This window comes from Lithobates pipiens, unplaced genomic scaffold, assembly GCF_037356315.1.
Source record: "Lithobates pipiens isolate NorthernLeopardFrog02 unplaced genomic scaffold, aLitPip1_a1.2 Scaffold_23, whole genome shotgun sequence".
NCBI classification, from domain to species: Eukaryota; Metazoa; Chordata; class Amphibia; order Anura; family Ranidae; genus Lithobates; species Lithobates pipiens.
The window spans coordinates 188,861,093-188,876,297 of NW_027507785.1; the positions used below are offsets into that span (position 1 = coordinate 188,861,093).

At 46.5% G+C, this 15,205-nt stretch overlaps 1 protein-coding gene across 2 annotated transcripts in view; it reads left to right on the top strand.

The window, feature by feature from the left end:
• Positions 1-15,205, top strand: part of LOC143928074 (complement factor H-like) — a 1,075,600-nt gene that overhangs the window by 696,848 nt on the left and 363,547 nt on the right. The window lies entirely within an intron of this gene.

Genomic DNA, 15,205 nt, shown 5'->3' on the forward strand with positions numbered 1-15,205 from the left:
GATTTCTGCAAAGACAAGAACATTTTAGATGTACTGTATATAACAAGCATTGGACTCAGATGAGCAAACTTCTTTAACCGGTTCCCGACTGGCGTGTGCCGATGTACGTCGGTAGAATGGCATGGCTGGGCAAATGGGCGTACCTGTACGTCCCTTTAAATTTGCCACTGTGCCATCGCGTGCGTGCCGGCCCCTCCAAGAGTCCGCGGGAATACCCACGATCATCTAACGGGAGGAAGAACTGGGAGATGCTAATGTAAACAAGCATCTCCCCGTTCTGCCTAGTGACAGGACACTGATTGTCTGCTCCCTGTGATCGGGAGCAGAGATCAGTGATGTGTCACATGTAGCCATGCCCCCCCACAGTTATAAACACACCCCAGGACACACGTAATCCTTACCCTGCCCCCTAGTGGTTAACCTCTTCACTGCCAGTGTCATTTACACAGGAACCAGTGTATTTGTATAGCACTGATTGCTGTATAAATGACAATGGTCCCAAAAATGTCTGATGTGTCCGTCATAATTTCACAGTCATGATAAAAATCGCTGATCGCCACTATTACTAGTAAAAAAAAAAAAAATTATTAATAAAAATGCCATAAAACTATCCCCTATTTTGTAAATGCTATAGCTTTTGCGAAAACCAATCAATCGCTTATTGCAATTTTTTATTTTTTTTTTTACCAAAAATGTGTAGAAGAATATGTATCAGCCTAAACTGAGTAAAAAAAACATTTTTTTATATATTTTTGAGGGATATTTATTATAGCAAAATGTAAAAAATTTGTTTTTTTTTTAAATTTTAAAAGTTGCTCTTTTTTGTTTATAGCGCAAAAAATAAAAACCGCAGGGGTGATCAAATACCACCAAAAGAAAGCTCTATTTTTGGGAAAAAAGCATGTCAATTTTTGTTTGGGAGCCACGTCGCACGACCGCCCAATTGTCAGTTAAAGTGCCGAATCGCAAAAAGTGCTCTGGTCAGGAAGGGGGTTAAATCTTCCAGGGCTGAAGCAGTTAATATTCCTGCTGAAAATAATTCTGATCATTTTGCTTTAGGATAATCTACCACAATTCAAACATTTCTCAAATGTGGGCTTGCATACTGTGTTTTTGGAAAATCTGAGAAAAAAAAATTATATTAGGTTCCTACTTTTTTTGCTCATTTCTGAGCTAAATTTTAGTGAAAAAATATTTTCTAGGGAAAAACACCAAAGATCTAATTTACCTGTAATAATGTACATCCCATGTCCTGCAGACTGATATTTCCTGTAGAAATCCTCCCTCACTAGGGTCTTGTCTTCAAATAAGTTTTTCATTCTTTAAAAAGAATGCAAGGAATTGTAAACTACCACCTTTATATACATATGGATTCATTGTAATTATGCCTAGATGTACCAACACCACATCCCGATCATAGTCATGAGCAACATTTGGGAAAATTGTTGCCATATTTACTGTAATTTTCTTTTCCTGAATTCTCCTATCAGCTCCTCTCAGCACTCCAGGTATACTTCTAACTTAAAAACACTAAAATTGGGCCCTTTACCCAAGCTTCGCAATTAAATTGTGGGGGAATCCTAGGCTATGAGGAGGAATCAGGAAAGAGAAATTACAGTAAATATCTCAACGATTTTGCCAATTTTTGGACCTCTTCATGTCAGCTTACATGAAAAAAGTGGGGCACACAAAAGCGGTTGAAAATTAATTTAATAGTTTACAGCTGTAGAAATGACTATAGAATCCAATGTCTCTGATGCAGCCAAGCAAACATTATCTGTAATAATGAATGAAGGTATTTACCATGCAACAACAAGCCATTTTGCAGACTTCCTCCACTGAAACCTTTGTATAAGATGCCCACAAGGGAAAAATTGGGAACAAAGAAAAGCAGAGAAAACTGGAGGTACATGGAGCAGATGGAAAGGGAGAACCAAACCTGGAATCAGAAACAAGGGAGAGCAGGTGCAGGACAGCAGGATACAGGGTATAGCATACAGGACAGGAGCAGGGACAAAATAACAGCTAGTAGTATCGGGCAGCAAGCAAAACCCTTGATCAAGAGGCACTAATAGGGGTGGACCTAAATATCCTCTCAGCCAGAATCAGGTGGAAACTGATTACTGGGAACTGCTAGGAGACACCAGCTGGTGGACACTGGAACTACAACCCTCCACCCATGGGAAAAATGAGTACCACCAACAGGTGATCCAGGTCCTGATAACCCATTTCCTTGTCATGACTGATAATATGGAAACCTGCACCTTTTAATTAATTTTATACCATGCCATTATATTATTCGTTTGTCAGAAATCTAGAATGTTCAACACTGACAGAGAAAGCAAGTTTTAGTGTTTCTAATGCCGCGTACACACGATCAAACAAGCGGGTGGAAAAGTCCGGCAAACTGAAGTCCGCCAAAAAATCCCCCCCGTGCGTAGCCTCCGGCATACTTTTTTGACCCGAAAGTACGACGTACTTAGAAAGTAGTTTTACACTCCAATCTTCCCGCCGGACTCGCATTTTGGCGGACAATCCGGCCGTGTGTATGCAAGTCCGCCGTACTTCTGAAATGAGCAGACTTTTTCCACCCGGAGAAAAGTCCGCTCATTTCGAGCGGGTCTCCAGGTAGGCGGGGCCCGCGAAAGATTCGTTGCTGCCCCGCCACCTGGTATGGACTTAAAGGGGAACCCCAACGGCGAAAAAAATCGGCGTGGGGGTCCCCCCAGGTCCACATCAGACCCTTGTCCGAGCACGCTACCCGGTCGGCCAGGACCAGGCCGCGTGCCCTTGGGGGGTGCCTTGGGGGAAGGGGGGCCGCGCGGCCCCCCCACCCCAAAGCACCTTGTCCCCATGTTGATGAGGACAAAGGCCTCTTCCCGACAACCCTGGCCGTTGGTTGTCGGGGTCTGCGGGCGGGGGGCTTATCGGAATCCGGGAGCCCCCTTTAATAAGGGGGCCCCAGATACCGGCCCCCCTCCCTATGTGAATGAGTATGGGGTACAATGTACCCCTACCCATTCACCTGTAAAATAAAGTACAAAAAAAAACACAACACACAAGATAAAATAGTTTATTGCACAGCTCCGGGGGTCTTCCTTCTTCGGGGGTCTTCTCGCCAGACTCCTCCGCAATCTTCTTGTAGCATTTTTACTAGTGGAGGAGCCCGGCTTTCTTCCTCGCCACCGGCCTCTTCTACCGACTTCGGGGGTCTTGTCCCCCTCTTCGGTTCTTCTGCCGGGCCACCGCGCCTTCTTCTAGCTCTTTTACAGACGGTGGCCCGGTCTTCTGCCACCGCCTTCCGTTCTTCTGTTCTTCTCTTCTCTTCTCTTCTTCTTCTTCTTCTTCTTCAGATGTTGCCTCGTCGAGTCCTCCGCTCACAATGACGGGGATCAGGCACGCGGCGACTTATATAGGGACAAGGGGCGGTGTCTTCGGTGGATGTCACATGGGTTGATGTCACATGGCGACAGTCCCAGCAGCCTCCAGGACTGTGACATCGTAAGGGGGCGGGGTCACCATGTGACATCAACCCATGTGACATCCACCGAAGACCCCGCCCCTTGTCCCTATATAAGTCGCAGCGTGCCCGGTCCCCGTCATTGTGAGCAGAGGACTCGGCGAGGCAACATCTGAAGAAGAAGAGAAGAACAGAAGAATGGAAGGTGGTGGCGGCGACAGAAGACCGGGCCACCGCCTGTAAAAAAGCTAGAAGAAGGCGCGGTGGCCCGGCAGAAGAACCGAAGAGGGGGACAAGACCCCCGAAGTCGGAAGAAGAGGCCGGCGGCGAGGAAGAAAGCCGGGCTCCTCCACTAGTAAAAGAGCTACAAGAAGATGGCGGAGGAGTCCGGCGAGAAGACCCCCAAAGACGGAAGACCCCCGGAGCTGTGCAATAAACTATTTTATCTTGTGTGTTGTGTTTTTTTTGTACTTAATTTTACAGGTGAATGGGTAGGAGTACATTGTACCCCATACTCATTCACATTATTAAAGGGGACTCCCGGATTCCGATAAGCCCCCTGCCCGCAGACCCCGACAACCAACGGCCAGGGTTGTCGAGAAGAGGCCCTTGTCCTCATCAACACGGGGACAAGGTGCTTTGGGGTGGGGGGCCGCGCGGCCCCCCCTTCCCCAAGGCACCCCCCATGTTGAGGGCACGCGGCCTGGTGCGGCTCAGGAGGGGGGCCGCTCGCTTGTCCCCCCCTTTCCTGGCCGGCTGGGTAGCGTGCTCGGACAAGGGTCTGATGTGGACCTGGGGGGACCCCCACGTCGATTTTTTTCGGCGTTGGGGTTCCCCTTTAAGTCCATACCAGGCAGCGGGGCCAGCGATGTATCCTTCGCGGGCCCCGCCTACCTGGAGACCCGCTCGAAATGAGCGGACTTTCCTCCACGTGTGTGGGCGAGTCCATTCATTTCAAAAGTAGGGCGGATAGTACGGTGGACTTAGTCGCCGTATTAGTCCGCTGAAAAAGTGCCGTGTGTGAGCAAGTAGCCCGTTCGTAAAGTCCGACGGACAGTCTGGCGGGAAGTCCGCCAGACTAAGTACGTCGGAAAGACGGCTACGTGTGTGTACGCGGCTTTAGAAGACTTCTGTATGAAGGATTTCTAAATACAATGGCAATGGTAGTTGGTAGATTTTCGAGATTCTATCAATGCTTGTATGACATTATCAGATAATGTTACTGCAAAACTCAAACTTCTCCATTCAACTTCAGGCCATTAAGTTTAATCTCTTAAGAATAGCCATGTCCTGCATCAAGAGATCCCAACATTACAATAGCAGAATCAGGAGCTTCAGCTTCATTCTCCCTAACAGGGCAAACTGTGGTCTTTTCTGCTAATCAGAGATTCGCCATCTCCTGCTGGATTTTAGGTAGGACTTGGAGAATTGGTGGAAATCGGTGGAAAAATATAACCCAGACAAATCTAAGGCTTCCTCAAGGCATCCTGACCCAGAGCTTGTGGATCGCAGAACTGAGAAAAGTAGAGAGGAATAACAGGTATTGCTCAGTTGATGCCATCAAATCTATGGATTGCATCCGCCATACAACAAAATTTCTACAAAGGTACTTTTAAGCAATGAATAAAATGGAACCCAAACAAGTAAGAACTATAAGATATAAATAAATAAAAATAAAATCAATATAAAAAAAAAAAAAAAAGTGCAACATCCACACATCCTACGGACCCAATCCATTGGGAAGACCCCCTCAAAAGAAAGTAAATTAGATTTGGTGGTAACCTCCTACACTCCAACCTCCATTGTGCAGTGACACCCCCTAGAGAAAACCAACTGGTGTAACAAGTTAAAATTTTACAAAAGGAATTAGTACAACATACACAATTACAAATATATAACCGAAATATTTGAGCCAGGGTTTCAGTCCCGGTTCACACTTCTGCGCTCTGCGAGATCGCATGTGATTCGCACTGCAGTGCAAATCACAAGTGATGTCCATGTGATGCGATTTCAGCCAAACAGATAGTATGGCTGATATTGCATCGCATTCGGACCAAACTCCCACCGGGGCCCTTTTTTTTGGTCTGCACCAGAATCTGTTCACACCCATGCGATTCGATTCATGTCTGAACTGTCAGTTCACTGCGCGATATGAGAGCTGAAATGGGGGTGTTATTAACCATGCATTGGCGTTCCCAGCAATTCACATATGGCAGTGTGAACTGCCATGGGAGTCGGATGTGATGCAGAAACCCGCAATGAATTTGCAGGGTTCCCGCATCGAACTAATGTGAACCGAGCCTCAGTATGAACAAATTTGTAAACAGACCTACAGAAAATGTTTGAAACTAATATTCTCATTTAAACCTGGAACCTTTGTGGCATCCAGTTTAATCTCCCTAGCGGTATTCCTAAGTGTGGCTCGGAGGTTAATTTTCATTACCAAAAGCGGTAACCCTGAGCCACACTTGGGATCGCATCTCAGTATCCTGGTACAGTTACTTACCTTGTCTCCGGGATCCTGCAATGTCCTCCCACTATATCCTCAGGCCGTGTACTTCGCCCGATGTATTGCTGTTCAGAGCTCCGTTCCAAGCGAGCGTTGCGGTGGAAAATTCAAAAAGACACATAATACACACATAATACACTGTAATCTGTAGGATTACATTACTGTATTGAATCATTTCCTCTCCCTTTTGTCCCTAGTGCTTTGTCCAGTTCCCTGCCTACACTTTTTTTCTATTTATACTGTTCTTCCTGCCTGGAAACTTGAGAGCGTCCATGGCATCCCAAAAGCATCCCTCTACATCAAAAACAGTTTTAGACCAGCTAGAAAACAGCGTTGGTGAATTAGAATTACTTGCAGAATTGAGCGATAGTGATTTGTGGGGAAATTCGTTATCAGACACTTAAAGTGATGACAGCAACGATTCTAAAAATAAATAATATCAATAAACTGTTTTAAATTGACTTACAAATATATATTTGAAATCAAATCTTTATTATTTTGTGGAAATAACCTAGTGTGGGTGGAATTCTACCAGTCACAAGCTGTGTCACGCCCCTCCAGCCTGTGTCTTAGAATAAGAAGGGGGTGAAGCCATCATTAATCTACATGTAATATCCCACCCCCATAATGCTTAACTGGTTAGTGGGCATGGAGGAGGAGGGAGTGTGTGGACTGTCATTTACCACTGTGTATAGAAACACACTGAAAACTGAGCATGTGCAGAGTTGCCACCACAGCTGAAAAATCCCTAGCTGAATTGGGGACATAAAGAGAAGGTGGAGAGAGAGAGAGCAAGAGCGCATCAGGATTAACCAAGTTTTTTGCCTAAAAAAACTGAAAATGAATCTTATAGTGACTGAGTATGGACAGCATGTAATACAGCGTTTGTTAATGGCTTTTTATGATGTTGGTTTAGTGACACTTTAAAAAATCTTACAGTTGCAGTTTCTCTTATTCCTCAAGTAATGACCGTAGGGTATACTATTCTTAAGTGTTACTAAACCCACAACAGTAAAATCAGCCTGTCTATGCAGTAAAGCATGCTTGTTGTTAGAGGTTGACCGACATATTTGTCATTTTTTAAGAAATTGTCATCGGCCGATTATTATGTAAATTAGGCCAATTAACACTGACCGTGCTGTGCTTGTTTCTCCTCCCTTCCCCACACTCAATTGGCAGCGCAGCGCTTGACGCTTGCCAGAGCTGCTGAGTGTATGTAAACTGACATATGTAACTGAATGCAGACCAGCTGCCAAAATTCAGCAGTGATGTTGGGGTTGGGCGGGACCCAGCAGCTATCAAATGCTAGCCAGTGGGATGGGATCTGGGCGGGCCCCTATGTGTATGTGGCCCCGCCCCTTTCTTAAGCAGCCAAATTATTGGCTAGTGTTAGCTGCTACATCCTGCCCACCCCCAACATCAGTGCTGAATATGACAGCTGGTGTCTCTCTGCAGTTACATGTGTCAGTTTCACACAGTTACATTATATGGGCTCAGTGTGAAACCTGCCAGTGCCACCTGCCAGGGCCAATCAGTGCCACTTGCTAGTGCCACCTGTCAGTGTCAATCAGTGCTTCCAATCAGTGCTGCCTAATATCAGTACCAGCTAATGTCACCTATCAGTGGAAATTAGGGTTTCTAATCAGTGGTACCTACCAGTGCCAATCAGTGCCGCCAATCAGTGCGAGTGCTTCCAATCAGTGTACTGTACTGAGGACATCAAGTGTGTGGTAGAGTGACAGGAGCAAGCAGGGGGGAGTGGAGTGGGAGTGGGTGAGTTTATGAGATGAAGTGGATAAAAAAGAAAGATCGGCCTAAAAATCGGCCCCAAAAATCGGCATCATATATTGACCACCCCGATTTTTAAATATCGGCATTGTACAGAGAAAAACCCATATCAGTTGATCTCTACTTGTTATACTCACTGTGAAATCTAAGGAGTTAATCCTCTGCATTGTGTAAAAAGGCTGTTTGATCCTGTCTTCTGTTTCTCCCCTTCTTCCACTGTTACCAATCCATCTCCTGATAGAACAGGGTCTAGAGGACAAGCTTCACATGCTCAGTTTGGTGTGTATTGCTATTTTTTTTCTTGGGAGGGTGCATTTGATCAGCACAGGGCCAATCAGCACTGCCCAGACAGAGGGTCAGGGGTCATGCAGACTTATAGGACAGCCAGAGTAGAAATAAAACTTCTCCTACAAGCTTTAACCAGAATAGATTTCACAAGACTGCTATTTACTAACCACTTGAGATCCGCGCTATAGTCAAATGACGGCTACAGCGCGGATCTCAATTTCCGGGACGACGTCTATTGACGTCGTCCCCTTTAAGAGTTCCCCGCGCGCTCCCGGGAGTGCGCATCGGGGAAAATCTGTGTTGGCCGTGTCCCCTGGACACAGCCAATCACAGATCGCTGTAAACGGCCAATCACAGCGGCCGTTTACAGCGCGATCGCCTCCTCCAATGGGTGATGATCTCAAATGTAAACAAATGAGATCATCACCCATTGCCGAATGTGTCTCCTCACACAGCGATAGCGTGTGAGGAGACAGCTAACAGTGAGTGAGCGTTCTCTGTGCCAGTGCTAACATAAAACGTGCCAGTCATACTATAAACCCTGCCAGTGCCCAGATCTACCCTGCCAGTGCCCAGATATACCCTGCCAGTGCCCAGATATACCCCACCTGTGCCCAGATCTACCCCACCTGTGCCCACCTGTGCACCGCCAGTGCCCACCTGTGCACCGCCAGTGCTCCATCTGTGCACCACCAGTGCCCGCCAGTGCCTGCCAGTGCCCATCTGTGCACCGCCAGTGCCCGCCAGTGCCAATCGGTGCCCATCTGTACCAATCGGTGCCCATCTGTGCCTCAGCAGTGCCCATCTGTGCTGACCTCAGCAGTGCCCATCTGTGCCACCTCAGCAGTGCCCATCTGTGCCGCCTCAGCAGTGCCCATCTGTGCCGCCTCAGCAGTGCCCATCTGTGCCCATCTGCTGCCTTATCAGTGCACATCGTGCAATAAATCAGTGCCCATCTGCCGACTCAGCAGTGCCCATCTGTGCCGTCTCAGCAGTGCCCATCTGCCGCCTCAGCAGTGCCCATCTGCCGCCTCATCAGTGCACATCCGTGCAATAAATCAGTGCACATCTGTGCCGCCTCAGCAGTGCCCATCTGTGCCGCCTCAGCAGTGCCCATCTGCCGCCTCAGCAGTGCCCATCTGCCGCCTCATCAGTGCACATCCGTGCAATAAATCTGCACATCCGTGCAATAAATCAGTGCACATCTGTGCCGATCCATCAGTGCCCATTTGTGCCACCTCAAAAGCGCCCATCTGTGCCACCTCAAAAGCGCCCATCTGTGCCACCTCATCAGTGCCCATCAGTGCTACCATGGCTAAACGTGTCTTTTCCGCTGAGGAGGCGTACCAAATTATTTCCGCGGCCGACGAGAGCAACGGGGAGCTCTCCTCTTCAGATTCCTTTTCGGATTCTGAAGCTGACGTAAATTATGAGCCAGTCCTCAGCAGTGAAACACTGACTGATGAATCCGAGGAGGAAGATATCTGGCCCATCAAGCGAAGGCGTTCTAGTGAGGCAGTGCCGTCCACCAGCACCGCAGTGCCGTCCACCAGCACCGCAGTGCCCCAGCAAGAAAGGCCAAGTACCAGTGGGGTGTCATCTCAGCCCCAAAGGGTTAGGAGCCATGCTGGCCTTCCCTATGCCCTTCAGAACCCCTTGTGGCTTCCTCCTAATTCAGGAGAGGCCAATGTTCCCCCTTTCACCGCCCAGCCAGGAGTCCAGGTGGACACGGAGAATTTTAGCCCTATCGATTTTTTTAATTAAATTTTTACGGAGGACATGTTGGCGTCAATTGTGGCCCAGTGCAACCTGTATGCACAACAATTTATTTTTCAAAATCCGACCTCCTATTATGCCCGTCCCTACGAATGGAGAGACCTAACGGTGGAGGAGTTCAAGCTTTTTTTAGGCCTCACATTTAATATGGGACTCAACAAAAAAAATCAATTACGTACCTACTGGTCAACCCACCCCCTCCACCACTCACCGCTCTTCTCCGCGGTAATGCCCAGAACCAGATATCAGATGATCCTGAGGTTCTTACATTTCAGTGACAATTCCCAGTGCCTTCCACGAAATGATCCAAATTATGACCGCCTTTACAAAATTCGACCAATACTAAATTATTTTTCAGAAATATTCCCCAAATTGTTTACCCCGGACCAACACATATGTGTGGAGGAGTCCCTTATTAAATTTAGTGGCAGGCTTAGAATGAAGCAATTTATGCCCGGCAAAAGGGCCCGCTATGGGGTGAAGGTCTACAAATTATTGACCGAGCCACAGGGTACACATATTCCTTCAAGGTGTACGAAGGGAAGGACACCCAGCTACAGCCCCCTAATTGTCCGGACTACTTGGGATCCAGCGGAAAAATTGTTTGGGACCTCATATACCCCCTACTGGATAAAGGCTACCACCTCTATGTAGATAACTTCTACACATCTCTGCCCCTGTTCCACAACCTTCACCGGAAGAAGACGCCAGCATGTGGCACTGTAAAAAAGAATCGGAAGGGCTTTCCTCAAAGTCTGGTGAACAAGAAGCTGCGGAAAGGAGAAACCGCAAGTCTAAGAAACAAGGAGGTTCTGGCAGTGAAGTGGAGGGACAGAAGGGATGTGTATATGTTATCTTCTATCCACAACGATACCTTCGTGGAAATCCCCAGAAGGAATGGCCCCGTAAAGAAACCCAAATGCATTTCCGAATATAATTTGTTCATGGGAGGAGTCGACTTCAACGACCAAATGATGGAACCATATCTGGTCACAAGACGGACATATCATTGGTACAAAAAAGTAGCAATTTATTTTTTTCAATTGGCCATTTATAATTCATATGTAATTTACCGCAACGCCACCCAAAACCCCAAACGTTTCTTTGGCTACCAGGAGGAAGTTTTCACAGCCCTTATTTTCCCAAACGGCCCACCAGAAAATATCAGATCAGACGTTGTTAGTCGACTCTCCGAGCGCCACTTTCCGGATAAAATCCCCCCCACACCAACAGGCAAAAGACGCCAAAAAAGATGTAAGGTGTGTACCAAAGCAGGAGTCAGAAGAGACACATCTTATTATTGTGCACAATGTCCTTCCCAACCAGGCCTCTGTATAGGCGACTGTTTTCGGCGTTACCATACTTCAATAAATTTTTAGTGAAGTATGGTAAACATAATCCTCAGTTCCTGCCTTCATACACCTTCACACCCCTTATGCCACTGCCTGCTCTGTAACTGACCCTGGCTTGTTATTTGACCACTCTTATGCCTGCCGATTCTGTACATACCGCTGCCTGATCTGGAACTGACCCTGGACTGTTATTCGACCATGCTTCTGCCTAACGATTCTGTACATACCTCTGCCTGATCTGGAACTGACCCTGGACTGTTATTCGACCATGCTTCTGTCTAACGATTCTGTACATATCTCTGCCTGATCTGGAACTGACCTTGGACTGTTTGACCACGATATTTGCCTGCCTCTTGGACTGATCTTGTATTCTGCAACTGGACTAGTGGGATTCAACACGGGGTCTCACATATGTGAGGGGCTCCAGTATAGTTTTTCTGGAAGAAGAAAACAATTTTCTTTGTTTTCTTATTCCTAGATTAGGGTCTGGAGACTCGGAGGCTTCAAAGAGATTTGGGAGGGAGAAGCCTCTACCCCTATCCCCATTCTGTCCTGAACGAGGCTCTACTTCTGTCTGCTGCCTGTAGGACTTACTGCCATCATGCCGCACTGACCACACAACAAGGACCTGCCTACTACCAGGACCAATATTTTTGGCACTGCTGACATCTCTGCACTAACCCTGGACTGTAATATGGACAGTATCCCTGCCTGCTGCCTAAAAAACTGTGTTCGCTGTTGCTGACCAAGTCCCTGCCTGCTGCCTGGACCAGTGATATCCTCCTGTGGACAACTGCGCTTCTAAAACCACAGGTAATCTTTTCTTTACCCTTTGCTCAGCATAATGTATTCTTGGTATGTGCAGGCTATGTGTCCCTGGAACGCCGACGGTGTTTCTTGCATGTTGCGCCTCTGTATGTGGCCAGGCTGTGTAAACGTCTCACACATGTGGTATCGTTATACTCAGGAGGAGTAGTAGAATGTATTTTGGGGTGTTATTTTTGCTATGTAAATGCTATGTGTTGGAAATATCTTATAAACGGACAACTTTGTGTAAAAAAAAAATGCGTTTTCATTTTTTTCCACATCCACATTTTCCAAAAACTTCTGGAAAAAAATGAACCATTGAAAAGACTCATTATGCCTCATAGATTATACGTTGGGGTGTTAGCTTTCCAAAATGGGGTCATTTTCTGGACGTTTCCATTGCTCTGGTGTTCCAGGGCCTTCAAAACTGTAAGGCTAGGTTCACATTGCTGCGATGCGGGAACGCCGCAAATCCGCGGCGTTTTCCCGCATCGCATACCTCCCGCCGGCAGTTCACACTGCCCTATGCGGACGGCTGGGGGTGTCAATGTTATGTTAATGACACACCCAGATCCGTCGGCATATCGCAGTGCGATCTGCCGACTCGCACAGGAATCGGATCGCATGGTGTGAACCCCCATGCGATCCGATTCCGTTGCGGACCCAAAAAAGGGTCCCGTGCGAGTTTGCTGCGGGACCGCTGCGAGTTCAGCCATACTATCTGTATGGCTGAACTCGCAGCGCTACGGAGATCGGATGTGATTTGCTGTGCGAATCACATCCGGTTCTCCCCCCGCAGCGGTGTGAACCCAGCCTAATAGGTGGTTGAGAAATGAAATGTGTAATTTATGCTCCTAGAATGCCTGAAGGTGCTACTTCAAAATTAGGCCTCTGTATTTGGTCAGGCTGTGTAAAAGTCTCACACATGTGGTATCGTTATACTCAGGAGGAGTAGTAGAACATATTTTGGGGTGTTATTTTTGCTATGTAAATGCTATGCGTTGGAAATATCTTATAAACTGACAACTTTGTGTAAAAAAAAATGCGTTTTAATTTTTTTCCACATTTTCCGAAAACTTCTGGAAAAAAATGAACCATTGAAAAGACTCATTATGCCTCATAGATTATACGTTGGGGTGTTAGCTTTCAAAAATGGGGTCATTTTCTGGACGTTTCCATTGTCCTGGTGTTCCAGGGCCTTCAAAACTGTAATAGGTGGTTGAGAAATGAAATGTGTAATTTATGCTCCTAGAATGCCTGAAGGTGCTACTTCAAAATTAGGCCTCTGTATGTGGTCAGGCTGTGTAAAAGTCTCACACATGTGGTATCGTTATACTCAGGAGGAGTAGTAGAACGTATTTTGGGGTGTTATTTTTGCTATGTAAATGCTATGCGTTGGAAATATCTTATAAACGAACAACTTTGTGTAAAAAAAAATGCGTTTTCATTTTTTTCCACATTTTCCGAAAACTTCTGGAAAAAAATGAACCATTAAAAAGACTCATTATGCCTCATAGATTATACGTTGGGGTGTTAGCTTTCCAAAATGGGGTCATTTTCTGGACGTTTCCATTGCCCTGGTGTTCCAGGGCCTTCAAAACTGTAATAGGTGGTTGAGAAATGAAATGTGTAATTTATGCTCCTAGAATGCCTGAAGGTGCTACTTCAAAATTAGGCCTCTGTATGTGGTCAGGCTGTGCGAAAGTCTCACACATGTGGTATTGTTATACTCAGGAGGAGTAGGAGAATGTATTTTGGGGTGTTATTTGTTGTATGCACATTCCGTGTGGGAGAAATAAGCTATTACAATGAAAATTTTGTGGAAAAAAAAATAAAAAATCGTAATTTTGCAAAGAATTGTGGGAAAAAATGACAACTTAAAATAACTAACCATGCCTCTTACTAAATACATTGGAATGTCTACTTTCCAAAAAGGGGTCATTTGGGGGGCATTTGTACTTTCCTGGCTTGTTAGGGTCTCAAGAATGGAGATAGGCCTTAGTACATCAGATGTGATCTTTTTTTGCAAATCTTTATGATTTGCACCATAGCTTGTAGACTCTATAAATTTCACACAGATCATATAATATGCAAAAATTTGGGTTATTTTTACAAAAGATGTGTAGTAGTATAAATTGTGGCCAAAATTTATGAAGAAAAATTGCTAGTTTGCTAAATTTTGTCACAGAAACTAAGAAAAATTCATTTTTTTTCAAAATTTTCGGTCTTTTTTCATCTATAGCGCAGAAAATAAAAAACCGAGAGGTGATCAAATACCACCAAAAGAAAGCTCTATTGGTATGAAGAAAAGGACAAAAAAATCATTTGGTTACAGTGTTGCATGACTGAGTAATTGTCATTCAAAATGTGAGAGCACTGAAAGCTGAAAATTGGTCTGGGACTGAGGGGGGTTTAAGTGCCCAGTAAGCAAGTGGCTAATGATGAAAAAGGGTATTTAGCAGTTTATATTTACTAAAACTGTTGCATTTCCATGTTCTGTGTACTGTGGGAGACCGGACAGGGCCGAAACTAGGGTCGCATGGGCAACACATGTCCCAGGTGCCAGTTTCAGGAGGGTGCCATTGTTCTGTCAAAAACAGCCCGGCCATCGGATCGTGTCTGCCCCCGTACTGCGCAGGTGCAGCACTTGCGTAGTACGGAGGTGAAGGAGACTCCAAAAGTCTCAGAAGAACGGCGCCTACGCACTGAGACCAGGTGCATGCCCCACCATCCAGGTGGACATAAGGTAGCATATAGTAACAGGGCCCCTCGCCGCGCTTCGGGCACAGCCTCGCTTCGCTCGGCTATTTTTTATTCGAACTCTCTGTCCATTTGGATGGTGGGACTTGAACCTGGACTCACGCCGCAGGCGCCGTTCATCTTCGGAGGCTTTCGGAATCTCCTTGTCCTCAGTATTGCGCAAGCGCAGTACAGGGTGGGCACTATCCGATGGGGGACAGTATTCGACACATCACCAGCTGCCCCAGGAGCCAAATTGAGAGATGACTATTGGCTGACATGGCTATGGTGGCCACCAGCCAGTTGGATCAGGCTGGACTGTCAGTCAGACTCATTGGAGCTGAGCTACTACCAGCACCTGAAGAGAGGCGCTAAACCAGGCGGCTGCTTGATGTGACAGAGAGGCGAGCCCCGGAGCCTGCACCGCACTGCCGTTGATCGCAGGGTAGGGTGAGCCGGGATCCAGATCTGCGGACTGCTGTTTTA